This window comes from Stigmatopora nigra, chromosome 15 (assembly GCF_051989575.1).
Source record: "Stigmatopora nigra isolate UIUO_SnigA chromosome 15, RoL_Snig_1.1, whole genome shotgun sequence".
Lineage (NCBI taxonomy): Eukaryota > Metazoa > Chordata > Actinopteri > Syngnathiformes > Syngnathidae > Stigmatopora > Stigmatopora nigra.
The window spans coordinates 4,146,450-4,172,829 of record NC_135522.1 but is presented as its reverse complement, the minus strand read 5'-3'; the positions used below and the strand labels follow the sequence as shown (position 1 = coordinate 4,172,829).

The following is a 26,380-nucleotide window of genomic DNA, read 5'->3' as shown; positions in this document are numbered from 1 at the left end:
CAGCTTTAATGAAGTTTTTCAAAAAGATGGATGAATAGTCAATTATTTTAGGTATTGTGGGTTAGATAAACAAACATATCATACTATTTTGCCATTATTGCAAACAGTGTTTTAGGACACAATGTTAAGGTTTATTGTTCATTTGAGCTTTGCCATTGGGTATCATTGAAAGTATATTTGCGTCTATTAACAGTGTGTTTCAGTGGAATACTATTGAAATCGAAACAATCTTTCAAAGCTGCTTTGAATAGCTCTCTGGAGTTTTCAATTGCTCCTTCAGTAGAGATTAAACCTTTATATTATTGATAGTTTTCAATGCAACTCTGAATAATTAAAACAGCACCGCTGGGGTTTCTAGTTCTACAGAAAAGGAGGTGATGACCATTTTGAAGCTATAAAAGGAAAAAACTAGTCATTTGTCTTGGCAAGCTTCAAACAAAAGAGGCATTTCTCAATAGGACATCCACTCTGATCAATAGTCAATAGTTTGTACGTGAGCCTCGGTATGAATACGCTCTATGGAGTTTTATAGTGTTGTAAATTTCTCCCACTGCAGTCAATAATGAAATCCCTCCCTAAGACCTTTGTCGTCCACACTGCCATCAATCTTTGGTCACAACCACTTGAATTAGGGAGCTACATAGAAAATGTAAGTAAAGCTGCCCTGCCCTTACATATTTATAGTTTATTTTAGTTATTTTTTGTTCTTTATATACCATAAATGTCTCCAATGTATTTATTACCTAGCAGAATTCTTCCTCCATGATATTGATGCTATCGATTAATGTACAATTGGAGAAATAATGATCAATAGCCAATCAATTTAAATTACCTATCACTGTTGTAGCAGGCTGCAGACATGGGGGTAATGGAGTAAAATGGAAGTGACCTGATTAATGACTACCTATCTTGCAAGCTTACTGCCTTATTTCTCTGTAATCTTGAGTTCATCAGAACTGCATTGAACTATGTTGGTCATAATTCAGAAAATCCATCGCACTGTGTTTTGTGGAGCTCCTGAGAGCTGATGGATGTTGTGCAGCTGTTGAGAAAAAAAGTACAATGTTATAGTAAACTCCAAGACTAAGTGAGAATGGTGTTTATTGAGCCACATAATAACAAGGAGGAAAAAGTATCTTTTTTTATGACAAATGAAATCCTAAAAGCAGAAAGAGTTTGCTGTGCTTATTTACAATGGCATCAAAGCACTTTGGCAAAATGTATTGTTAAGGCTGCTATTTATTTGTCTTTTGATAAATCTAGTCTTTGTTTATATATTTGGTGGAAATTATGATACTGTAGTTACTTACAAAAGCCAGTCGATAACCACTATAATCCTTCTTATGTAATCTGGCATTTTTTTATTGAGTTTTTTTTGTGTGTAGGCATTAGGTATGTAGTTGGGGTTTAAATCATTATTTTTAGTTATTTTGTACATTTTTATTCTGGTCATAGTCCGTGTAAGATTGCAAAATGTGGTAAAAGAAAAAGATATTGGCTGCCACATTTTGTTAATCTTCTGTGAAGGTCCTCATTTGATCGAAATACTGTCTAGTTGAAATAGGTTAACAGACAAAGCCATTAGTGTAGTTAAAGCATGATGACCTCAACAGTTAGCGAGGCCAACACACTTTGGGCTTTGGTGGCCGAATGAATTTATGTAGGTGCGTCAGGTCAATTGAATTATGGAGCACATTTGGTTGGTCATTAGAGCTATTACAGGGCATGTGATTAGTCAGGTTAAGAAATGCCACTCAATTACCTGCCGCTACAGATTCATTTTATCATGGCTACTTTTTCTATCAATACAAATCATGCCATGACTGTTAAAAAAGAAGTTTACACTCTTGTTCTTTTGTGTTTATAATTTAAAAAAGAGCATTCATTTCAAGATATAATTATATTTATGCTTCATTTTTTATTATTTGAAAGGGGAAGTGATGATAAACAACCTAAAACAGGCCTTTGGGGTTACATTGTACATCATATTGATAATAAGTGTTAGTAATAAAAATAGTTTAGTATTATGATAACACTTTTAACTGGACCTTCCATTAAAGTAAACGCAGTCTTTATCAACAGCAGACTTGAAATAAAGAGGTCAACCTTTCTTGGATCTCTCCATGATAGTGTAGTTAGCATTTTTTAGACTATTCTGGAAAAGTTGGACCTTCAAATATTGTCTCTTGCCTTTCTTTGAGAAGTTAGTATTTCCTGCTTGTGTCATTTAATACAACAATATGATTCTGAAACTGGTTGAGAGCCAGTTTAAGATGTGTCCAACCTCGAACACAGAGTTTTCCGCCATAGATTCCATCCTGATCATGATCTGCTAAGGACAAGCAGTGAAGAAAAAGAATATATGCCCAAGATATTGGCCTTGGTGCGCATTATGTAATTCTTCTGATCTGGTATTCAACAGGGCTGCTTGGCCCACCTCCGCTAGCTTCACATTTCAAGGCACAACCTTCTTATTGATTTCTGTATCCACCAAGAGGGATTATGCAAAGATCCTAAGAAGGATAACCCTTGGGAAGCATTCACACTTACTCCTCCACATGTCATCCTGGTCCGAAGCATACTGCGTTCACTTTTAGCCTACCAGCTGTTGCAATGCAATCGATACCAACGCCGTGTTTCACAACTCGAATCGTTCCCTCGATGCCAGGAGCCTGTGGTAGATCCCCCTCAGGCCAGAGGCGGAGTCAAGGTTGACAATGGTTCGTTGATGAGATTTTAGAAGGGAAGACAGTCCCAACTTGTCATGGGACTATGTCGTGCTGTTTTAGTTGCTTTGCTGCAGGCTTTAAACACAGAGATGAGAGGAAAGTCACTATCAAATGTGGAAAATTCTCTTTGTCATTGTGCCAAATTGTTATGATAGAGGCAGTCTTGTAGACGTAGTATACTGGCCAACAGCAGTATTAATATAGGTTGAAACAAAGATGGTGAGAAACACAAAAGGTTTGGCTCACTTGAGCAGCTGTCTAAGATTTGAAAGATTACAAGTTCAATTTCGAATCCCCCTGCGGTCCGCTTGAAATATCATCGAGCAAGAGGTGAATGTCGTTAACATTTTCCCCATGGCAACATATGGCATCATTATGTGTGAATAGGTGAATTAAGCGGCACTGTAAAGACTGTTTGAGGTGCTTTATAAATGTAGAGCATTTACTTTGACCTAACTGGAACTCCTTAAATGTCAGCTGCTGTGGATGCCTGTTACTGAAATGCCCTCCTCACTATGGCGGCTGATTTGTGTCCTTATTACTCAGTCCAAACAATAAGGTGCAAAATGGAATTTACTCATTTAAAAAAAAGCTTTTCAATCAAAGAAAAGAAAGTCTAAGGTCTACTTGCTTGTTGTCATTTTCCACCTTTTGTAAGTCGTGCATTTGAAAGTCTTTTATATAATAAAGCCTGGCAAAGTGTCCACAATACACACAATTTCCACGCTGTCTAATAGTATCTAAGTTAAAATGTGCACTCAATGCAGAAAACACAGTCACATGGAGAGGAACCCCGATAAATACTGCATGTACTAGACAAGCTGTTATCAGAGTAGGGAAAAGGGTGCTTATCTGTGTATGTTTGATGTAAGGCGTTGGCTTTCCTTTTGGAAACTCACAGAAACAAGGGTTCATATAGTGTGCCAATGCGCGTGTTCTGGTGTATGGACACCCACATAATCTTTTGCAAACAAAGAAATCCATAACATACTCTACCTGGGAAAATTCCAGTCTTTATGTTTTCTGCCTAGAAGAGACACAATGGAAGAAAATCTATTAATAAACATATATAGAATGATTTGAATTGACTATGTTCATTCCCATAATAGTGCCAGAATCCGATTTAAACGTCACATGATCTTTTCTTCCTACGTTCAATCTTTCAGGCTGTGAGTAAAGAGCACTGCAGTACTGCCATTTACTAGTAATCATATAGAAATGGTGACCAGTCATCTACTCCTATCATAACTGTTTACTCGGTAAAAATTGATAGGAATACATACATCAGCTCTTTTTTTGTTATTGTTTACTGTATGCCAGTGTGAACTATATACGTGTTTACTAGGGACCATCTGTCGCCATGTATGGTTATGCCAACAACCAGAAAAACCCTGCCACTGCTTCTAATAATCCATTAAAAGTATTACAAATACTTCAGTGCAGGTAAAACGTGATTGTGAATAAATGAGGAAGAGACGTCCAAATATAAGAGCATGTAATTGGCATTTATAGCTCCAACATTGTAATATTAAAAGCTTGATGAGAGTGAAATGGAAGGGTAAATTGAGCAATGAAGATGTATACGGAAAAGACATTCATTTCTACATTGCTTCATTCCAATGAAAATATTTGTACTTCTTCAAACTCACACATGCATAGACACACAAAGTGGATTTTGGAATAATGCCTTGTTTTTTTTTCTTCTCTACTGGCCTAGATTCATATGGCATCTGTGCTGCACAATCATTTCTCTCTCTCACACACATTCACTCTATCTGTTGTTATCACTCAGATCTTTCACTCATTTGTGAATACACACTCAATCACACGCATAAGCACACATCTCGTCCAGTCATTTTTTTTCTTTCTTTCTTTCTTTCTCTCAAGCCATCTTTCACTCTACAGATCAGAGTGCTAAGATGAGGTTATAAATATTTTAGCTATGCATGTGCACTTTTATAAGCAGATAGTGTATGTTATCTAGTCTGTGTGTGTGTTTCTGGAAGTGTGTCTTGGAACACTTTACCGAGGATGTGTCGGCGTGTCCTACTGAAGCATCTGTTTGCATTTTAATGTGTGACACTGCCTTCAGAAACGGCAGAATGTCTGCCCTAAAATCCCTGAAGACATTCATTGAATTCTTACATTTATTTTTAGATAGACTAACCCAAAGCCTTTTTTACTTGACCTAAATTTTAATTGTAGCGCATTTGTAATATTGTTCTGAAAATGATTCATTACAGAGTAGAGGAATAAATGTTTTCATATTTGCCTCAAAATCAGTAGACCAATGCGGATTGCATATTTAAGCCCAATTACTTAAACATGCTAGCTATGGAATTGTCAGGGGGAATTAAAATGCATTGTAGGGCACATACCTGTACACTTTGTATTATTACTGACAGAATTGCTGCACTGAGTAGACTAACGGATCCTGGGTACAGTGGATTATAGATTGCAAACGTCCACTGGATTTGTATTAAGCCGTGTCACCATTAAATGTGCTGCATATACAGTATTACTATGCTTCTCAAAGATTATTAAATGGATCTTATTTAACATTTATCTCAGTTAAGATTCATTTTTATGCTCTTTAAGTCAAGTCCGCAGGCAAACGGCACGATGTCTTTGAAGCCAAAAGAGCTGTTGGCTATAACAAATTGATAGAAAATAAGACCAAAAATGACTCTCTCATATCGTTCGATAATAACATTGATTGCTCCTCCTCTACTGCATTTTCTTCCATTAGTGTTTTTTATTTATTGATTCGATTTATTTCCAATTGTTCTGGGGTTTTTTTTGTGAGTTCACAGAGGAGTCAGTCTGTTATGGCCAAAGCAGAAAGGACTTGCCAAACACACTTTTGTGGGTTTAAATTCCATAAGCGCTCAACACTTAATCCATCAGCCTAGGGACAAAAGCTTACTTGGTGTTATTTTGAAAGTAATTTTATAATTAAAATACATTTTGAAGCTAAACAATACCATCCACTAACTCAAAAAAATGATGTATATGTGTACATATGTATATGTATATATAAATATATATGTATATATGTGTATGTATGTATATGTATATATAAATATATATGTATATAAGTGTGTGTATGTATATGTATATATTTGTATACATGTATGTGTACATATGTAGACACATACACCTATATATATACATAAATGTATATACACATACATACACACACATACATACACATATATGTGTATACACATATATACACATATATACATATATACACATAAATACACATATACACATATATACATATATATACACATAAATACACGTATACATATATGCATATATATATATACACATATATACCCATACATATATATACACATATATACATTTCATATACCTGAGTGTGTGTATATATATATTGTATGCCACACATTAGAAGCCAATTTCTCCTGTCTTTCCCATTCTTGTCTTTCTAACAGAGCCCAACTGGAATTTTGAATTCCCTTGGCCTTTGAGGCTTTACTAGCACTAAACGACTCAATAGGTGCAATAAGAAGTGCATGACTTAAGCACTATTATCTTAGCAACAGCGACATATTCACCAGATGTGCACTCCCTCACAGTAGAGTGGGCACACCTGCCATGTTCACACCTGTTTGCTCAACATTCTTAAAATTATGTTGCTTTTGTCACTCCATGTTTTACCCTACAGGCTGTTTTTAAATATTTCAGGGATTGTAGTTGGTTTTGTTTGAATACAATATTACAATTTTGGCATTTTTTCCACATTTTGTACCTTAACACCTGTTAACTTAATATTTATTTGCTTAGATATGATTCTGAGACACAAGTACACAAGTGAAAGAAACATCATAGTAAAATGCTGTTCTTATTATTAGATTATTATTAAAATATGCTCAAAGACTAACATCATGCAACAGTGAGCCTTAAAGCCAGCATGCCGAGACTTTTTAAGAGACCTACATCTTGTTGGAAAATAAACATGTTAAATAACGAAACAAAGATACTGTTTTAATTCAGTCATTGGAACAACTAGCACTGAAATGAAACACTGCACATATTCTGCGCGCTGACGGATGAACAAATGCACCCCGAGGGAAAAGATTGACATATGGTGCAATAACACGCATGCATACATGCACACAAAAGTATTTCAGTTCTTAAATCATTTTTTTTTTGGTGTTATAATAAAGAGCTTGTTTTATATTCTACTTACGACCCCTTAGATACACCTCACTAGCCTACGGACAAATGCTTTGACTGATCTGCGTCCAATCCATCTCGTTGTGTCGACAGCTGTTTGTTTGGATGCGGCATTGAGAGAGGAAAAAGGACGTGAGTGAGAGAAATAAAACGGGTGTGAGTGTGAGAGATATCAAAGCACACATTCTGAAAGGCAAGGGTTGTCACCTCATAAAGCCTGACAATAATGACAAAAGGCTCAACGTCTCCTACAAATCTATTTCGATTGTAGAAGTGACAGTGATTGCTGAGAGTTGCTCTTAAATATTTAGTATGTATTTACTAAAGAGAAGCACGTTTTATGCTTGCCGTTTGTCGTCATCACGATTGCGACAAGTTGAAAACATTCAGATGCATTTGAGTGAGATGATACCTGTATATTCTGCACTTTTTTTGGGGTCTGATATTAGTATTCTTTATTTAGTGTTAGGGAATTAATTGAAATGCATTCCAATTTGGGTGTTTGTTGTGTCAGTCAGTTAGTTGAAACAACATTTTGAGTATGAATCATTAAACTTACAACTCTGCAAACATTTAATGGAGCCCCCCCCCCTTACACAAAATGTTTGAGGCAAAATGTTTTTATGCATTATTTGACTAAGTCACGCACTGTTTTCATAAAGATCTAAATATATATAACATATAAATATATGATTGTGTATTTTATAAATAGTTTTCTGTTTGCATTTTTTTGTATTATGTCCGCTCTTTAACTACACAACATAAAAAATAATGTTCTATTTTTATCATTATTTTAGAAGTTTTTGTTTTCCATTTTTCACTTAAAAAAGCACATTTTCTTACCAGAAAAACACAACAAATCTCTCTCCTATTAACCAGAAAAAAATGTGGTTTTAACATCAGTCAATCACGCTGCTCGTAACCAACACAAATTCCAAACTACATTTATTCATGAGATTCTAATGTCACAATTCTTTCCAAGTATAACATATACTACAAATTGAATATAATATACGCTTTCCTGGAAAAAAAAAAAACAGCAACAACAACCTTGTATCAATCTTCAATCTCAGCGCAAAAATTCTTGAAAAGCCATGAAATAGAAAATAGAAAGGGGACCAAATTCTTGAACTCGACTACTCTCAGACAGCGAGTGCACACTGGGGAGACACTTTTATTCTGCCTGAACAGTGAGCCTTAAAGCCTGTTTGCATGTAAGACTGTTTGTTTTAGTCCTTAAGTGTGACTGGAGTTTATAAGGGGGGCATTCGGGACACAATTCCGGATTACAGTACCTCTCACTTTCACTCCTAAAACACTTGTGCATACTACTGCTACACTCTCATGGGTACTGCTGAATTTCCCTTAATTATATACACTCATTGAAACAGTCTCATACATTTTTACATGTTTTTCTTCCTCATATTCTCATATAAACTAAAATTGTTCTATTGGTATATTCTCATTCCATTACTTCATAGTACTAACTATACACATTACTAAAACACATTTATACATTCTATTTAAGGCTCTTAAAAAAACTACAATTTTTTTCTGGCAGTTAACCAGTCACTCGATTAAATTGTTCTCAAAAATAGTACTGAAAGGCTTATGCACATATTGAAACATGGATTTAAAATATATATAAGAAGGTTTTTAGGGATGTGTGAAAAAAATTCAAAGATTTCATTCAAATAATAATAATAATAGTGAAGTAATCCTGTATTAATTATAGACAATTGTCTTCTATTTACAGTAAAAAATCTGTAAACTGCACAATGCAGCTCCCCAACCATTTAAATCTGAGAAAGAAGAAGCAAAATCAGTCCAGTTTTACTGCTGATAATTGGATGTCACAGTCTTCTCTTTTTTTTGGGTCCTCTCGAACCGACTTTTGTGTGTTTCAGCGTATGTGTGTATCTTTTGGTTGAGGGCTAAAAATGCTTTTGGGTGGGAAATGGGAAAAAAATATAAGAGAAGATGCAGCGGGGATTGCGCCTGCATGTCACTTTTTGACAGCAATTTGCACAAATTATTCATAGATAGACCGTTTGGTTGAGGTGTGAGTTGACAGGTGTCCTCATGGACATTCAGAATGTATACCATGATACTATGTACCATGATATAGTGAATATACTGTAACACTACTTAAATGAGGGCATGGCTTCCTTCGTTTGACATCCCCCTTCTCAGTAATTATGGCTCCATGTGCTTGTTTTCTCTTGTGATTTAACAGAAGCACAACAGATAAAGTGCTATCATATTGACACGCCACTGCTGTTTTTTTTCGTAGCCTGCACGGAATTGGTGTTGTTGTGGTTCAATAAACTAGCGATGACAGCCTTTTTTTCATTGTTGTTGCTGTTAAATTCCCATTGTTTTAATGCTGGTAGCCATATTGAATGAATGTTTTGTACAATCTTCTCTCAATTCAAATGTTATGGGTTCCAGAATTATGATTTTTTTTTCGTTAACAAAGATGGCATTGGACATTTCATAGCATAATGTTGACACAAGTGTAGAGTTTGTATTGGTAATACTGGTTGATTATTGCTCAATCCTTATAAAAGCCAATGAAAAAATAGTATACATTGTTTTTAAACTATACATACTTTACAAAAATGATAAGTGTTGTTTATTTATTTGGAAGAGTCGACCTTTTCTTTGGGGCAGGAGTCAGGAACCTTTTTGACAGAGAGAGCTATAAAACAATTCATATTTTCAATTGTTATTCATTAAGAGCCATACTCAGAATTTACTAAAGTAAAAATTCATGAAAACGTGTGCATTTTTAGTCATTTCACTGCCTTGAAAGTAGAAAAAGTCCCAGAATTATGTTGACAAAATTAATACCCTGATGCTAATCAATGCAGAAAGGTTTAAGCTACATGTGGCTCCCGAGCCATAGGTTCCCTACCCCTTGCTTTAGGGCAACAATTCAATTTGATGTTTTTGATTCATTTTGCTTTCATTTCTAGACTCAACCTGTGATAAAGCACCAATCCTCAGAAGAGAGTTCAAGATAAGAAAGCAGACCGAAGCTCTTCTGACTCGTCCAATCTCTTGCCAACTTTTTGGTCAAATCATTTTCTCACTTCTTCATAAGTGATATGCAGCACAGCATCTGAAGCAAAAAAGAGAAAACGGTAGGACATGTTCCTATTATCTCATTTTTCTTTTAAAATTTTAACTTTTAACACACTACAACACAAACACTGCTAATTAAACCACTGCTACCATTAATAATGTTCAAAATAATAATAACAATGACAAAAATGAAGTGAATTCAAGTGCAAATTAGTAATTAGTTGTTACCGTGCCATAAAAATGTAATCAGCAGTCAATCTTCCCACAGTGTCTTATAGTTTTATATTAGGTTTCTTTGTAAGTATTGATTGCACATTAACGGCAATTGACTTTAAACTTACAGTGCGGTACTTTGTTTGAGGGCACCAAACGTATTTTCTCAAAGTGGACATTGTCACAGACAAAGATTGGCCCCAGCAGGCAGAAAACCATTAGTTAGTATTGGTGCTTTGCTCAAAGGCATTTATTATAACTTTTTTTATGGCCTTATTGTGCTTATTTCAGTGGCAGGGCTATCGTTTGGTCTGACAGCTTTGCACTTACCACTGCTATTGTATCTCGTCAAGCTGCATTGTTAAAGTGTGCTCTGTGTCAGGCCAATGATAACGTAAAAGAAATAATTGTTGTAATTACTTTGTCTTTGTGTTCATTCCGCCCACTTGTGTTAAGAAGAATGTAATGCAAAGCAAACTCCCCCTCATATTTTGCCTCCTGTGGTCTTGAGATAAATTGACTTCGCAGGGTTAGGGCCATTATATGAAAGTGAGTTTAATGCAGTTGTCTAAAAGAAAAGTTCAATGTATGTATTTGCACAATTTATGTGTTCCTACATAAATTGATATGTAACAAAAGTAGTTTAGTAAAGCTAAACTTTTAAAGCAGATGCACTTTTTTCTATTTGGCATTCAAATTTGGTATGGTATTATAATTTTTTTAATGCTATTTTTCCATGTAGTACATATATATGCAGTATTTTCAAAATATTCTCTTCTACCTGACTATATTTTGTTGGTGAGCAGAGAATAGTTCCAAATTAAAATTATGCAGGCGCACAACTATGTTCTCCAATGTCATATTTGGTTTTAAATATAAACTCTGTGTGATGCGAATAGCTCGCAACATACTCTCAGGGCCTTGTACTGGCATGCCTGATGTCCCCCTCGCATGCACCACCAGTCACTGGGACTTGCAGCCCCACAGGATATGCAGAAACTCATTGAAGCACTGCAAGAACCATTTAAACATTTCTAAGCATTAAATGGACGACTGACTTAAGACTGCATTTGAGGATACTCAGCCTTTTGAACGCAACTCATCAGCTTTGGGCACTAATTGACTTTGCGTAATGACACAACAAACCGTAATGCCATACCATTTTATCACTACTTTTTTTCCTGAAGACCTTTAAAGTTCAATTATGGGGGCGTTTTATTTTCCTGTTGTCATTTTTCATCCTGTTTTCACATTCAAAACACTGCTTGGCATCTAAAATAATATAGTAGACCTCCTTTAATATCAGTTCAGTGGATATCAAAACATGAAACCTGCTGGGCTACTGTTTTTCTTTTGATAATGTGTTTCACAATGGTTCAAAAATATGCAACATCTAAAAAAAACAATGATACGGTTCCAAGTTACACTGAAAGCCAAGCGACTCCATCATTAAAACGGGCCTTTTTCCCATTGTTTTTGTTTTTTTGTTCATTTGTGTAACAAAGAGAAGCATATGGCTATTTTGCTATAATCTCCCAACCCGAAATAAACAGGGTGTCATCTTAAATATCTAATTTGTTGATAGGCAGAATCCCTGAGCTCTTTAACCTTGTCAATCACAATTAAACATCCCATTTACTGTAGACAGCTACCGGGAAATCTTAGGCAGAGAATTGTACTTGGCACAAGCGGGGTAAAGAAAGGACAGAGACAGTTTATAACAGTCAATTTCAGACAGACAAAAGTTAAGACCAATGGATTATGAGAAAAGAAGCTTAATAGAGTCATTTGAATTTGCATGAGGAAATTGCATACTCCATACTAATGCCAATCAGCTACAACCTACTTCTTATCTTGTAAGTGAATTAAAAATGTGAGAAGGAATCAAATACTTTACATTTATAGAGAAGGCAAACACGTTTGGGTGATTATTTTTGCTCCAAAATCGGCTACAAGGAAAGATTACCTGTTTATTTATTGACATTTGTCTGAAAGAATAGAGAATAAAACTTAAAAATAACTATAGAAGTTATAGCTTTTATTATGCATTTCATGTAGGAATTCATTTTTCTTAGTGCAATTGTAGACAGTGAGGTCACACCATGCATACTAATGAACACATTATTTTTCCGACTTTAGCAGAAGAGAAACAATTAACAGTTAAAGGCTGCTAATGGGGGCAATTATTGACGGACTTAATGAGATCAAAGAATATTCCAAAGTCTGAAACTCAATGATAAGTTACTGGCTGTCTTGTGTAGTGTGAATATGAACATTGCTCATTTTTTAATGGAAAAAACGGCAATATTTTCCGTTTCTTCCTTCCTTGGCATTTACCATTAGGGGCATTGGGTTTTTACACAGTTCATTTAAATTTTGGATCATTTGGCAAGACATATGGGTCAGAGAAATACATATTTTTATATTGATGGAGTAGTTAACTGTTGGATGTTTTAGGTGCCCTTTCAGCAGGGTTTGCTCAACAATGATTTCAATTCTAAGTACATTTTTCTCACCAGTAGTTCAACAAACTGTCTCTGACTCCTCTCAGATGCTCTTGTGGAAGGATTCTTTTTGGCTTTTGCACAGCTTTAATGTCTCGGCTGTCTTGAAGTTGAGGCATTTGAAAAGGGGTCCCCTTGTTGACCATCTTTGTATAAAAAAGGAATAGGGAAAAATAGCATTATTCAGGTTGTGGAAGTAGGAATTTTCTTCTCAGCTAGAAATTGCTGAGGTCTCATGTTCAGCTGCCACAACAGAGTGTGAAGAAAAAAAAACACAGAAGCCACCTGATAGTGTAGTGGTTCACCTAGCGGGCTGGAATGGTTGTCTGTGTTTATTTTTATCTTTTTCGCTTTTTTGTGTGACTCATTTTCTTTTGTGCTCTCCAAGTCAGCAAGTTCATGATTAAGACGTAGCTGCTCTACATTTAAGGAGACTAAGAGGCTTTTTTTTAAATGCAAGGGGCAGCCTGTAAATATCTTCTTGCAGTAAGATAGTGCAAAAAAGAAAAGGCAAAATGCCATGGATGGTGCAAGTGCTTGATCACTTCCATTAAGCCATCAATCTTGTAAATCCTCCTTTAAATACAAGCAGTCGTTCCCAACCCTTCCCTTTTTAAATCTATCTGTTATATCAGTTCATTTTCAGCGTCATACATTTTAATGTAGTATTCAAATCTTAGCCATTGGGGTGTAAAAAAAATACATTTTAACCTTTTGCCTGTCATATAAATTCTGACATAGTTTAATAACTATGAACTTTACTGATCATTTGAATTTAAGAGCGATAATAGAAGCAAGGACCCTAATTTTAACGACCTGAAATGATATAGTTTTATTTATTGTATTTTATTTATCTAATGTTAAGGGCCTCATAATGTGCAAATGGCCCAAAAAAAAATATTTTGTCATGAAAATGAGTAAGCTTAAGAGATTTTTGAGAAAAGGTCAATTTATTTTAGAGTCATATGTTATTATTTGGAGTTCCAAGCAACAAAAGCTTTCATGCCACTGAAGGAAAAAAAATAACTTCTTCAAAAAGGCAAGGCTGAGTTGGCTGGAAAAGCAGGTCGTCAACAACAAAAGCTTACTGAGTGATTCTCCAGCTAAAAAGACATGAAGGTCAGGACACAACAAGGCTCAACAACTAGCAAGTGAAAAAAAAACACTCCCAAAGATGAAACCCATCTGTTCTCAAATAGGAAGAGTTAGAGGAGAACTAAAAACTGTCTGGACAATAATGTAAAGTTACAGTAAATATAATGTTGCCCTTTCCACAAGATATCAGGCAATTACACCAAAAGATACATCTAAAATTAAAACTATATTTCCATCAAGATCAATTAATTAAACCACAGTACCTAGAGAAACAACACATATGCAGCCAATTCTGCATGTTACATGAACTGAACCAGAAATGTAATCAAATCAGAATGCTTCAAAAACCAATGCAAAACAACAGCTCTTCAGAAAGAATAAGAAAAGCCTTCCCAGCTGCCTTCCTTTGGGAATTTTGCAGCTCCTCTGAGCGAGAGGGTTATTGACTGTTGTTTAGGTTGGAATATTGTACTGAGAATATGTATTGTGTCCCTATGATGTAAATTTCATGCATAGGATGATGCTTGTGCACAAATCTCAAGTATGACCAGAGGCTTTGGTACTCAGAAAGCAGAATATCAGAGATCAACAGTGCGTGCATATGCATGTGCCTGCTGACTGCTTGTCACATCTCATATGTATATATATATGTATATGTATGTATATGTATGTATATGTATATGTGTATATATGTATATGTGTGTATATGTATATGTATATATATGTGTGTGTGTATATGTGTATATATATGTATACCTTCTGTTTTACTCAGATTTTCAGTTTCTATCTATGAATATAATCACATACACATTTTTCTCAAGGCAACAATACCAAGATATCAGTAGAAATCTCCTTTTTTTTTAAAAATCTCTATCACAGGCCTTGTTCTGGCCCTTCAGATGCTTCATTATTTGTGATGGTTCAAGAAAAGTACACCAAACATTTGCACAAAAGCTTGGATAAATATATAACGAGCTCCTCATCTTAGATATAAGCTGTTTGAATTGGACCATTCATGTGAGTTTTCTTTTGGCTCAGTAAACTTACTTTTAATCCCCACAAAAAGAAACATATATAAAAAAAATGGTACCTTGCGATAATTTACATATTGACGTACTCAATCTAAGCATTAGTAAAGCTATTATATTGCTTTTCCACCATACTCTACTTCCTGGAGTGTAAAAGTATATAACACTTGGGGCAATGTAATTATGTAAATACGTGTGCTCTTCAAAATGTTAAAATGTATTAAATATTGTGGTATAACATCTACTTCTACTGTTACTCTACATAGAAAGCAAAAACACAAAATGGCTCATGTGTACTCTAAGCTATTTCCTTAATGAGCCTTAAAATGTCAGTTATAATAATAATGAGTTTTCAGGGCCGTAGAGTGGGTTAATTGGCTGTACAGTATATAACACCTAGGGATCCTAATTACCTCGTTCACCATCTCATAGAATGAGTCGCTCACTGATTGTGGAAGCTTCCAAACAAGGTGGGTACCAGCTCATCAGGAGCAATTAGGACAACTCTGCTTCTTCACCCGTATTACCTGCAGCGTAGCAATGGAACTTGCTGTCAATGATGTGTACTCAGCTTTATCACTACATTTATATTGCAATAATAATACAAATAGAGGCCGCCGAGTGGTTATCGCATCGGCCTCACATCTGTGGGGTTCCTGGTTGAATTCCAGGTCGGTCTTCACTGTGTGTTCTTGTTTACTTGCGTGGGTTTTCTATAGGTACTCCTGTTTCCTCCCAGGTTGATTGAACACTAGTTGATACTGGTTTCCTTGCAGAGGAAAGACAATATCCCTTATTCTGAGTAAGATACTTTGCTATGGGGTTACTTTACTAATAAGAGTTTGTATTGTATTTGATTGTGGGTTATGTGGAGAGAAAGGTTATTGCTGTAGAACTTTAAAGCAAGCGTTGCGTATTTATTGACCACGTCTGCACACATTCAAGGCTACCTAGATAATTTAACCCTGACACGGTTCGTTATGGTAAAAATAGCACAAGGCTAGGTCTCAGACGAGAAATAAGTCCTCATTTAGTGCTCCAATTACCATATAAGTGCAGTATGTGTGACTTGTCACTAAACTTTTTGATAACAGCGATGCTTAGGAGGGAAACAAAGAGGTGCCATTGCATTGTCTAAGAAAAATACGGCCATTTTTTTCCCCTTTGTATTGTTTATGACTGGTTGGAAATTTGTGTACTTAAGGGTGGAACCCTTACTTCTATGTGGACATAGTGCAGTCCGGTAATGTGAAGAATTTCTAAGTATGAATATGTAAATTGTATATCCCGTATACATGGTTTTTATTCATATTTTATAGAACAAGATTGTGTTCAGACTTGTACTGTGGATCGGTGCACATTAGAAAGAGCTCGGACAAGCATCTTCCATTATAATAACATGGTTTATGACTTTATCAACTTGTGTGGCTTGGATTTTGTTAGCTCTTTGCTTTTGACAACATTCTTCTGTTAAATCTTCCACGTTTCTTGCATCTTTTCTTTATAACTCAGTCTTTAGTTTTGGACTTTACTTTTGCGCTTCATACAAATGTAATTGGCAGTTTTTAATATTGCTACATTAGTGACTTTTCTGTTAATTTTATCACTTATACTAAATTGCTTGAGGCTGGTCCAAATGTTGCAGACACAATCAAACTTATATTAAATATATACAATGTAATTAATTCATTCATCTTCCAAATATCTCAGTAGTCTTGGATGATGTTTTTATTTTGTGTGCAAGCCAGTTTTATTTGGCTAAATACAAACCACCAAGCGGCAGCCATCATTATCACTTGTGTTACCAATACATGTTGCTATTGTTATCCCACTTTACACATTGTTTTAACAAGCTTGGTTGCCATCATAGGCCATATGCTCATGAGCCATCGTGAATGTTTTATCTAAGAAATGTCATTCGCCCACGCCAAAAAAAAATGTCAGGCATTAGATCATTTCATTGAATTCATTCTGTACTCTTTCTACAGTTTATTATCACCTGTGGGTTTTAATCTTTCCTGCCCACAACTGAGTTCTCACAATTTCTCTTTCATCCGTGTGGCACATCCACATCTTTATAGCCTTTTCCATCTGCTCTTCTCATTATTCTATCCAGAGCTCTTTGTAAATATGCGATGAGGATGCAAATTGGCTTCCTCGTATAGCATGGTTTTTTTTGTTTGACCAACAAACAACGCTGACTAATGAAAGAGAAAAATAATGATGAAGTACACTTTAATGTTGAGGTACACTTCTTAAAGGCTCTGCAAAGTGTGTGTAGTTGATTCAATCTGACTATACTGTATTTTAATATGGTTAAATTGGTTTTAAATTGCACTGGAGTTGGAAAAATTTAAGTTAATTTTGAGTGGTTAACTTTAATTTAGAAATTACCTTAACCGCTATTAGTTTTTTTTTTTTGGGATGGCAACAGCATGGCTTTGGAACATGTTTTTTTATATAATTGGATACAGGAGGGCATCTAGAATCAGAAAATTGCATTTGAAGGTTCCATTCTTCCACAAAAAGGTGCAAATTTGCAGAAGATGGCCTTATTTTTTTTTCTCTTGTCAAGGTGAGAAGGTTTTCACTTTCGGTTTTCAGATTGTCCCCTGAAAATGTGTTTTTTTGTGAGTCCGTGTGTGTGTGTGTGGTGGTTTGTGGTTTGTAACAAGAGCTTTATTTCTTCAATGATACATTATGTTCAGTTTCTTGCATTACTCTGTGAGGGCTTTTTAGAGGGAGATAAATGGATGCTGGATTAGAGGGGAGTGCTCACAATGAGGAGAATGAGATAATGTGGCAGAAAGACAGGCAGGTGAGACCATCAATTAGGCTTGATTTAGGAGTGGAAATGGAGAGAGGGCATTGGTGAGCTGGGGAGGAAATCAACTGAGAAAATTGGGGGGAAAAGGAGAGTGAGCCGGGCGCTTTTTGGTGCATGTGAATATGTAGCAGAGGGGTTGGGAGCAATGAGATGTAGAGTTGTGATCATTCTTATGAAGAGGCTCAAGTGTTGCCAAGTCCCATCTCAACACTGATGCTTTAGGGCAGCTGGCACAAACCAGTCGTATACATTACTCAACATTCAACTGATTCTTATTCAAATCAAGTGTCATTGTACAACTGGAATTGAATTATAGTGTTTGAATTATCAATTTGAATAAAACAAAGGTTTTATTTTCAATTTTGTTTACTTATTATTCAACTAATTCAATCATTTTCCGTACTGCTTACCCTCATAAGGGTCGTGGGGTGACACCCTGAATTTGTTGCCAGGCAGGTTTGGGATCTAGGAGGAAACCGTAGTACCCACAGAAAACCCGCACATGCATTGCCAGACCATGCAAACTCCACACAGGAAGGTCTGAAGGTCTGAACCTGCGATTTAACCCTCATTCTCTATAACTCTAAGCCATATGTGCTAACAACCACTTGGCTGGCCTCAGGCCCAGCCAAACTATAAAAAAAATATGAATTATAGTATTCCATATATAGTTGTACTGCTAGCAATGTCATACAAATTTGATTATTTGAATAAATGAAGGCGCAACATTTTGGCTTCTTCCGTCACGTCAGCTCTGACCTGAAAAATACATCACAAACTTCCCTATACTACAAACAGAATGAAATATTACGCAGTTCAAACTATGTGGAAGCAACAACTTTAATTAGCCACTTGGGGAAAGCTTAGCTGACAACAATACAATGCAAGGAGAAATGTAATTATACCTTCTGGACATTTTATGTGAAGCTCATTGTGATTGTATGAGACTTTAGTGAAAATGTGTTTCAGTGAAAGAACACGTCCGATGTTATTAGTGTAGGTTCGTAATCTATAAATAGATTGTGAATTGTCATCAAACCAACAGGTTTACAATCAAGCCACAGATAAAAATAATAACTGTAATGCTACATTCACAGACAATGGTACCTTGGAGAGCTCCTGGAGTCGTAGATACAGTCCAGAATAGGCAAAATGTTAAATATCTTAATTGGATATAATCAAACAACCCTAAAAATAACATTTTGCAGGCTTTATACATTAATATATATAGAAATTTGTATCCCTCTTACATTCGGCCAGTTTGATGAGCAGTACTTTTTTCTGAACCATGCTTTAAGTTGTATTTTGTATAAGTATAAACATCCAATATACCTTTTAAAATTATTGAATGTGGTGCATTTCAGCCTATACATTCTTTTAAGATTTTTTGATGCTGTTTATTAGTGCCTCACTTCGTCGGTTCCACCCCCCTGTAATTACACGTTTTAAATCCTTCCTCCATCTTTCTCTGTCCGTGCTCCCCAACCATCATTATCCTCTATTTCGTTTCATCACTTTGTCTCTTAAAAGCTTTCTCTCCGTCCTCCAACCACATTTCATCCACCTCTAATCTTTTTTTTTGTTCTCTAGTGCTTACTATAACTTGCTGTAAATCTTTACCTTTTTACACTTTTCCCAGTCATTTCTCCAATCATCCCCACCATTTGCAAAATATTTTATGTATTCCTCCAAACAATGTTGATAAATACCATAGATTATCTGAATAATCCAGTTCTTGGCTCAAAATCCCAAATCCACTTCTCAGATTTAAATCCATGTGCTAATAAACATCTCATTGCTATCAGATGGTTAATTTATTGCTATAGTATTTGTTGACAGACCTTGTCATTGCCCATACAAAAATGAAAAAGACAACCCAAACTCAAAACGAACAAGAAATAAAGTAGAAATGGGATTTAAGCTTCTAGCAGTCTCAGCTGTTGTAAACCAATGATTGAGAACATGGTCTACAAGGGTTACTCTTATCTCATCATGAACGCGTATATATCCCCCTCTTGTGCCTCCCCTCTCAACTCCCACGCCATGCATCCTGTCCCTCTTCACTCTGGCTGTTGACCTTGTCCATTTCCTTGTCCTTCCATTTTCAAATATTGCAAGGTGTGTGTGTGTGTAGTATATAGTAATAGTATTATATAAGAACGCTCATTTTCCTTAGGGATATGACATCCAATTGGAACCTAAATTCATCTTTGGCACTTTTTTTTCACACTTGACTAGCACCCAAATCCAGTCAGGTATTTTTACCTAGTTACCTCTATTAGTATGGTAAAAATCCATAATTTCTTCATTATATTCTCAAAGTCTCCTCCCAACTCTCATCTTTTCTTTCCATCTATTAATCTATTCATGCCTTAAGCCAGGCAGTGACCTAATTCAGCAGTGCAAAAGATTTTTTTCACTCTTGTATCCATCACAACAAATGTCAAAAGCACATATAAGGATTTACTATTTTCAATTTCAAGTCTACATTTTGAACTCAAAACTTTTAAACATAACCTCTTTCTTATACTTTATATATGGATGTTCTTAAAGAGACATTTGCCATTACTTTGCATAAAAAAATGTCTTTTCGTGTTACCACACCCAAAAGATATACCATATCCCATAAATATTACTGTTACTAGGTAAAAAAAGACAAACACTGGAGCATCTGGGGCCTCATGTCCACTTCACTATTATTATAATGCATGCCTGGGTCTATTGTTGAGACATTTTTCAATAAAGTAAATCAATATGGACGGGGTATAATGTAATTATAATGCTGAGCATGTTTTATTATTTCTTTTACAGATACACACTATTGATTTTTGTGTCCAAACACTATTTTCAAGTGTGAATTAATTTAACCTTGTTTTCATCATAACATCGAGTCACAACACCATTTTTTTCTGCACTATAGTTCCCTCCTACTTTCTCAAAATAATGATAACAAGTTTAAGCACAAATAGCATTGAGCTCCCGACTGTCCACGTCTAACAAGCTCACAATTTTTTGGGGGGGTGGGTCAAGAAATGAAACTGGCATAAAGGGAGGAACCTGTAAATAACCAATTAAGTTTGCCGAACAGTCGAGGATGATTTTTTTATGAGTGGTTGTGTGTTCTCTTAGCTGAGGTGTTTCAAGAGACATTCAATGAACTGTAAAAAAAAAAATGTTAATCCCTAACTTGAGCTCAAAGGGTAACCATTGGTTTGTATTTTTTAGTAAGGGTCTTATCTTTAATAAACAGACACTTGGTATTTTAGAATGAGTTGATTTGTAAATACATACTATAACAGCAAGGTAAAAATGGCCATTGTGTTTTATTGTTACATCATTTTTTAACAGTCTAATTTATTCTTTCTCTCTATTTCACACCACCTGGTCTCCTCGATATATGTACATCTTTGTTCTACTCCTATTCACAAAATGAAAGATAAGAAAAGAGGAAATGAGGAGAGGAATTATGATGTGTAAAGATTGTTGTTCACATTTTTGCAATACAATTAATGTGATATCCAAGCATTTCCCCCCCCCTTGAGTAAGTCACAATGTAGGAAAAGGAAGACATTATACAGTCAGTTTAATGAGGTAACATTTCTATTAACAAGCTAAGTCTTCAAGGCTGGATTTAACTAAGCCATCAGAACAAAATGATTTCATTATTTTTAATCTATTTTGCCCTCATGCTAATCCAGTAAAGGCTCCTTTGGTCTGCTACCTTAACCCGACAGTAAACCCTGTTATGGCTATATATTAGCATAGGATTGGTGCATGCATACACATTGCAAATAGTTTATATTTGCAATGTGTATGCATGCACCAATCCTATGCTAATATAAAAGCTGGGCTACGGTCTAGTCTTTCATCAGTTGCCATCATATTCTTTGTTTCTTAATCAGAGAGACATTTAATGAAACACCATTTGATTATCTACTACCCAATGGAATTAATTGTTAAATTAAACTGATTCTATTTTGTCTTGATGCCATTTTAACATGAGGAGAATGTCAACACATTTTCACTTTTACTGAAGTTGGAGCATTTTAATGTGAATTTTGACCATGAAAACATAAATATGAATATTAAAAAATGGCTCAATCAATAAAACCTATAATTAGAAAGTTATTGCATTCATTCTGAAAGGTTATTTTACCAAGGAATAAATAAAGCATTTATTTTCATCTGAATTGCCATATACATATGAAAAGTCCAATGTTTTTTATTGGTATAAAATGAATACTACAGTATTTCTGTATGTAGTTGTAGATGTAGTTTTAAATTTGGACGCTTTACATTATACATGTCTGCAATATGCTCTAAAAGGAAGTCATACATATATTTAGCATGTATCCAGTGATTACATGTTTGTAAATAAATATTTGATTACTGGTATTTCCATCTGTATGCATCGTTAAACTAGTGTGGCTGTTCTTTAGAATATCTATTCAGTCAGACTAATTAATTTGCTTCAAACTAAAGTAAACTAGTACGTATATATAAAAATCAATGGTACTCTAAAATGAAAACATTGTTAGTTCAATTGCATGTTATCTTCTATAACTCAATACATTCTCTTTATCTATTGGAACTTGGTTTATAAAGGCTGCTTTTGTTAACCTTTGGCAGTATAATTGATAATGCATTATAAAGATGTACATCATACACAATATTCACTTCTATTGGATTAAAAGCAGATCAGTGAATGCAATTTTGAAAGCATCTCTCAGAGAAGTAAATCCCGCCTGATTAGAGCTTTGCTTTATCCAATGTAAAAGCACTACAAAGGAAATTCTATTAGATGCAACCGGGTCCTCGATTTAAGCACAAGTCCCTTGCCAGTTGTCTGCTTTTGGATTTATTCATCCAGAAATACTTTTTTTTCTCATGAACAACCTCAAAAACCTTGAAAAAGGACAAAAACACTAGTTAAGGAATATCCATTTAATGAAAAATCATACTCGCACTGGCATAAATTGAATTAATATTTTGTATTTTTGTGTATAGTATGATTTTTTTTTAAAACCACACAACAAAAACAATGGATAAATTACTGAATTACAAATATTTTTAACTGTCAATGCATTTTAGACATTTCAGTGCATCTAGCTTTCTCAACAATTTTTGCAATGCTTTTTAATTATTGGTTATTATTTTTGCAAAAGTCTCTGTACGAAGGTCCTTAATAAATAATGCTTGCAAGCACTGGACTTGGAAGAACGTCAGTGCTGTGACCTCAACGCCTTTTAAAAGCTTAATCCCCCAAACTTTCATAATTTTAATGACAGTTAGACCTGTTTTTAAAATGTACAGCATTTAGGTATGCTTGTGTTTCCTTCACTTTTAAATGCCGTTTCACTACCTCCCTTTTGTGGTTGTCATCATTTTTCAACGGCAATTTACCCTCCCCTTTCCCCATAGTGGCCTCCAAGCACGTACTATTATTATTATTCCCCATATTTGACCCTTGCTTTGAGCAAAAACCTATAATGTCCACTTGCCATGACTAACTCTTAAGATATACCTCTTTGACCTTTTTTTATAACAACCTAAACTTAAGGACATAAAAACCTAACCCTTTAGTCACATCACCCACCTTGCATAACGTCGCTTATTCTGTAGACAATAGTACAGCCGTTGGATTTACTGTAGGTGATAGTTCATTTGATAGGGGAGGTCAAGGTCTCTGCTCCATTTAGTCATAGAGCTCTGAGCCATTTCTCTATCACGCTTCAGTGCACTCTATCATCTTTGAGATGCATTCAGGAATTGGAGATGTTGCCATGCATGAGCAGCTATAGATATTGGTATCGGACAGGGAAAAAAAACAGATGCTGAGCTAAGCAGACAGCAGGAAAAGAGGGTCATTTGTAGTACAATCATTCATTTTCTCTTCACAACGCCCGTGTGGGGTGCTGGAGCCTATCTCTGCACTAGACAACAATCATATCACCCTCACACTTATACCTAGGAGGAATTTTTTAGGGTTTAACCAGGCTAACATACATGTTTTTGGGATTTGGGAGGAATTTGGAGTACCCAGAGAAATCCCATGCAAGCCTAGGGACAAGTAACCACTCTTAGGGTCATAGATATCTTCATTTAACAAGAAAAATATTTTTTTTTTCCTTTAGAAGCTGCGCTGGACTGTGGATTGCAGGTGTATTTAAACACGTGCAGCTTTGATTTTAAAATTACATAAATAAGCTGCACTTCATAGCTGTAAATAGTACACTATATAAAGAAAATGACACATGACTGGCATGGAGGTGGAAGTTCAAAAGACCTTGTGAAGGAGTATATCACAACAAAATATGAATTATAGATCAAACCAGTGAAAGGCAGTTTTTTACACACTGTCCTATTCCATAATTTAACTTTTCCTATAACACCTCACATTTTTTTCCATATTTCTTGACATTTTGCTGTTAATCAGTAAAGCAGAATGAACTTTTAACTAAAGAGGAAAAAGACTGATATTTGTTTGTGGGCCTACATTTTTGGAGCAGCATTTATGATATGAATGATGCAGTAGATTACATAATAATTACAAACAAATGTGTTATTTAGCTTTTTTTTAACATTTATATGTTTTAAGGTCTACTTTTAATCTGTTGGGATGAGAAAAAGGTCACCTCTCCATATATATACTAGTTTTACTGCCCATTTATTTATTTCTGCTATTCTGTTCTCATCTTCCTCATCTATTTATGCATGCGTCTTATTTATTTATTTATATCCTTCTTAGTTTGCTCGAGAGATGTGAATCAAGGTGAGCTAGTCAAAATTCTAATTTATGCACTCAGCAGTGTTCAGAATGGCATACGCCACTGCGAGACGGACTTTTAAGCGCATCAAATAGGTATATTTAAGCTTGGCTGAGCTTTAAGAAGAGACGATTTGTCCAGCAGTGCCGATTTACTGATGTGTAGTACAGCTGCTTTTAGCACACTTCTTCCTGTGGTGAGATTCCCACAGGAGTTTCATCTGTCTCTAGCCGTGTTGGTTTCATCTGGAAGCACCGTGTGAAGTGAAGAGGAAAGAGGGCTTTGCTCACAACCTGAACCTGTCTACACAACACTCCATAATCTCTAGAGATCTAGCCCCCGGAACACAGCAAAGTAGAGAGGAACAATAACATAACGGTCAGATGGGTTGAGAGAAGAACAGGTAAGATGAGGAGAGATGCAGGAAAACATGGAGAAATTGATGGACAGGAAGATCACGACTTGTTTTAGGCATTAGATGAAATTTTTAGAAGGAACATTGCATTGATTCAAGGAGACAGGGAAGGAAAATGGCCGAATATTTTGATGGCGGAAGTATAATTAATTAATATTAAATACAGAGTTGGATCCAGTAAAAAAAGGTCAGACATGATTTGTGTCCTATACATTGTATTTTTATCATTGGATACTTTGCATTAATTCAGCACTATTTTAATGGGGAAATCATTGATAAACTGGATTTTTTGTGAGAAAAAGTTGCATATTTGTTGATCAAAAGGTATGAAAATGCATCCTGATGAGAAGATTATATGCCGCACTATCATAAAAAATGTGCTCGTTTTTTTAGGAAGTGTCAGAAACACTTTAATGTAAACAAAATCTGGAACAAGACCAAATCAATTGTCATCATTTTCAATTCAAAGATTCATTCATTTATACTTCAGTATTCTGTGCTGCTTATCCTCCAAAGGGCCATGAGGGTGCTTAAGCCTATTCAGCTAATGATGGGTAGTAAAGGTACTTATATAATTATATAAAATATGGAAATTAGGAATCGTTAGCAATTAGGAAAGAACTATAGTGAATTCTAAAAGACAATTGTTAACTGTTTTTAATTTACTTTCCCCAGATTCTTTTTTTTTTTTTATTTCAATGCCATGAAGCGTGTCTTAATTTGTGTTTTGTTCATTTTTTAAATCAATGTGCCAAGATTCCGGCACTGTTGACGCCTGGGGAAATGTCAGTGTGGCGTGAGCAGTATTTAAACACCCACAAATAAATTCTGAATCATCCTTAAAAAACCTTATACAAATTATTTCATTTCAAATGCTAGTTTCTATGGATTCATATTAACTAGAGGATTGAGTCAAATTAAGTACAAAAAGTAAAACTACGGTATAATTTGACCCAAAAATTAATAGAAAATCCAATGTTATATTCCATTGTAAAAGCTCAGGGTTGAATGTATCATAATTTATGCTACTAATAACACAATGGTTGCTATAAATACATTTCACATCTGGGCTGATAGTATCTCAGAAAATACAATATATGGATACATTCCAATTTCAACACCTGTCATAGTCAATTTCTGAAGGACCTTATTACTGTGCAAGCAGGAGAATGTCATCATCGTGGCTAATGAATATGAAAGCCAGCTTTGGTTTGATGTGAATGCCAAAAATATTCAATATCATTGACAGCACTCGTAATTGGCAAGACTAGTTAATTATACCGTATGCATGACAATCAATAAAAGGGACAATTAAGGTGCAGTGGGGGATTTGCAATGAAAAGGCCTACTTTTAATAATAATGTTTTCAGTATTAGGGGGATAGGATCAATCAGATTCAGTAGTGTGGCGTATATAAATAAATTATTGTGTTAAAATATATGAATATGGCCACTGTGTGTTATTTTGTGTGTACAAACCCATTCAAATGTATTTATTTATTTTTTGTGA

At 35.2% G+C, this 26,380-nt stretch overlaps 1 protein-coding gene across 1 annotated transcript in view; it reads left to right on the top strand.

The window, feature by feature from the left end:
- Positions 1-26,380, top strand: part of elfn2b (extracellular leucine-rich repeat and fibronectin type III domain containing 2b) — a 40,622-nt gene that overhangs the window by 5,692 nt on the left and 8,550 nt on the right. The window contains exon 3 of the mRNA XM_077734609.1: positions 9,914-10,081. The gene's annotated coding sequence lies outside the window, so the exon portion shown is untranslated. The remainder of the gene's footprint in view (positions 1-9,913; positions 10,082-26,380) is intronic.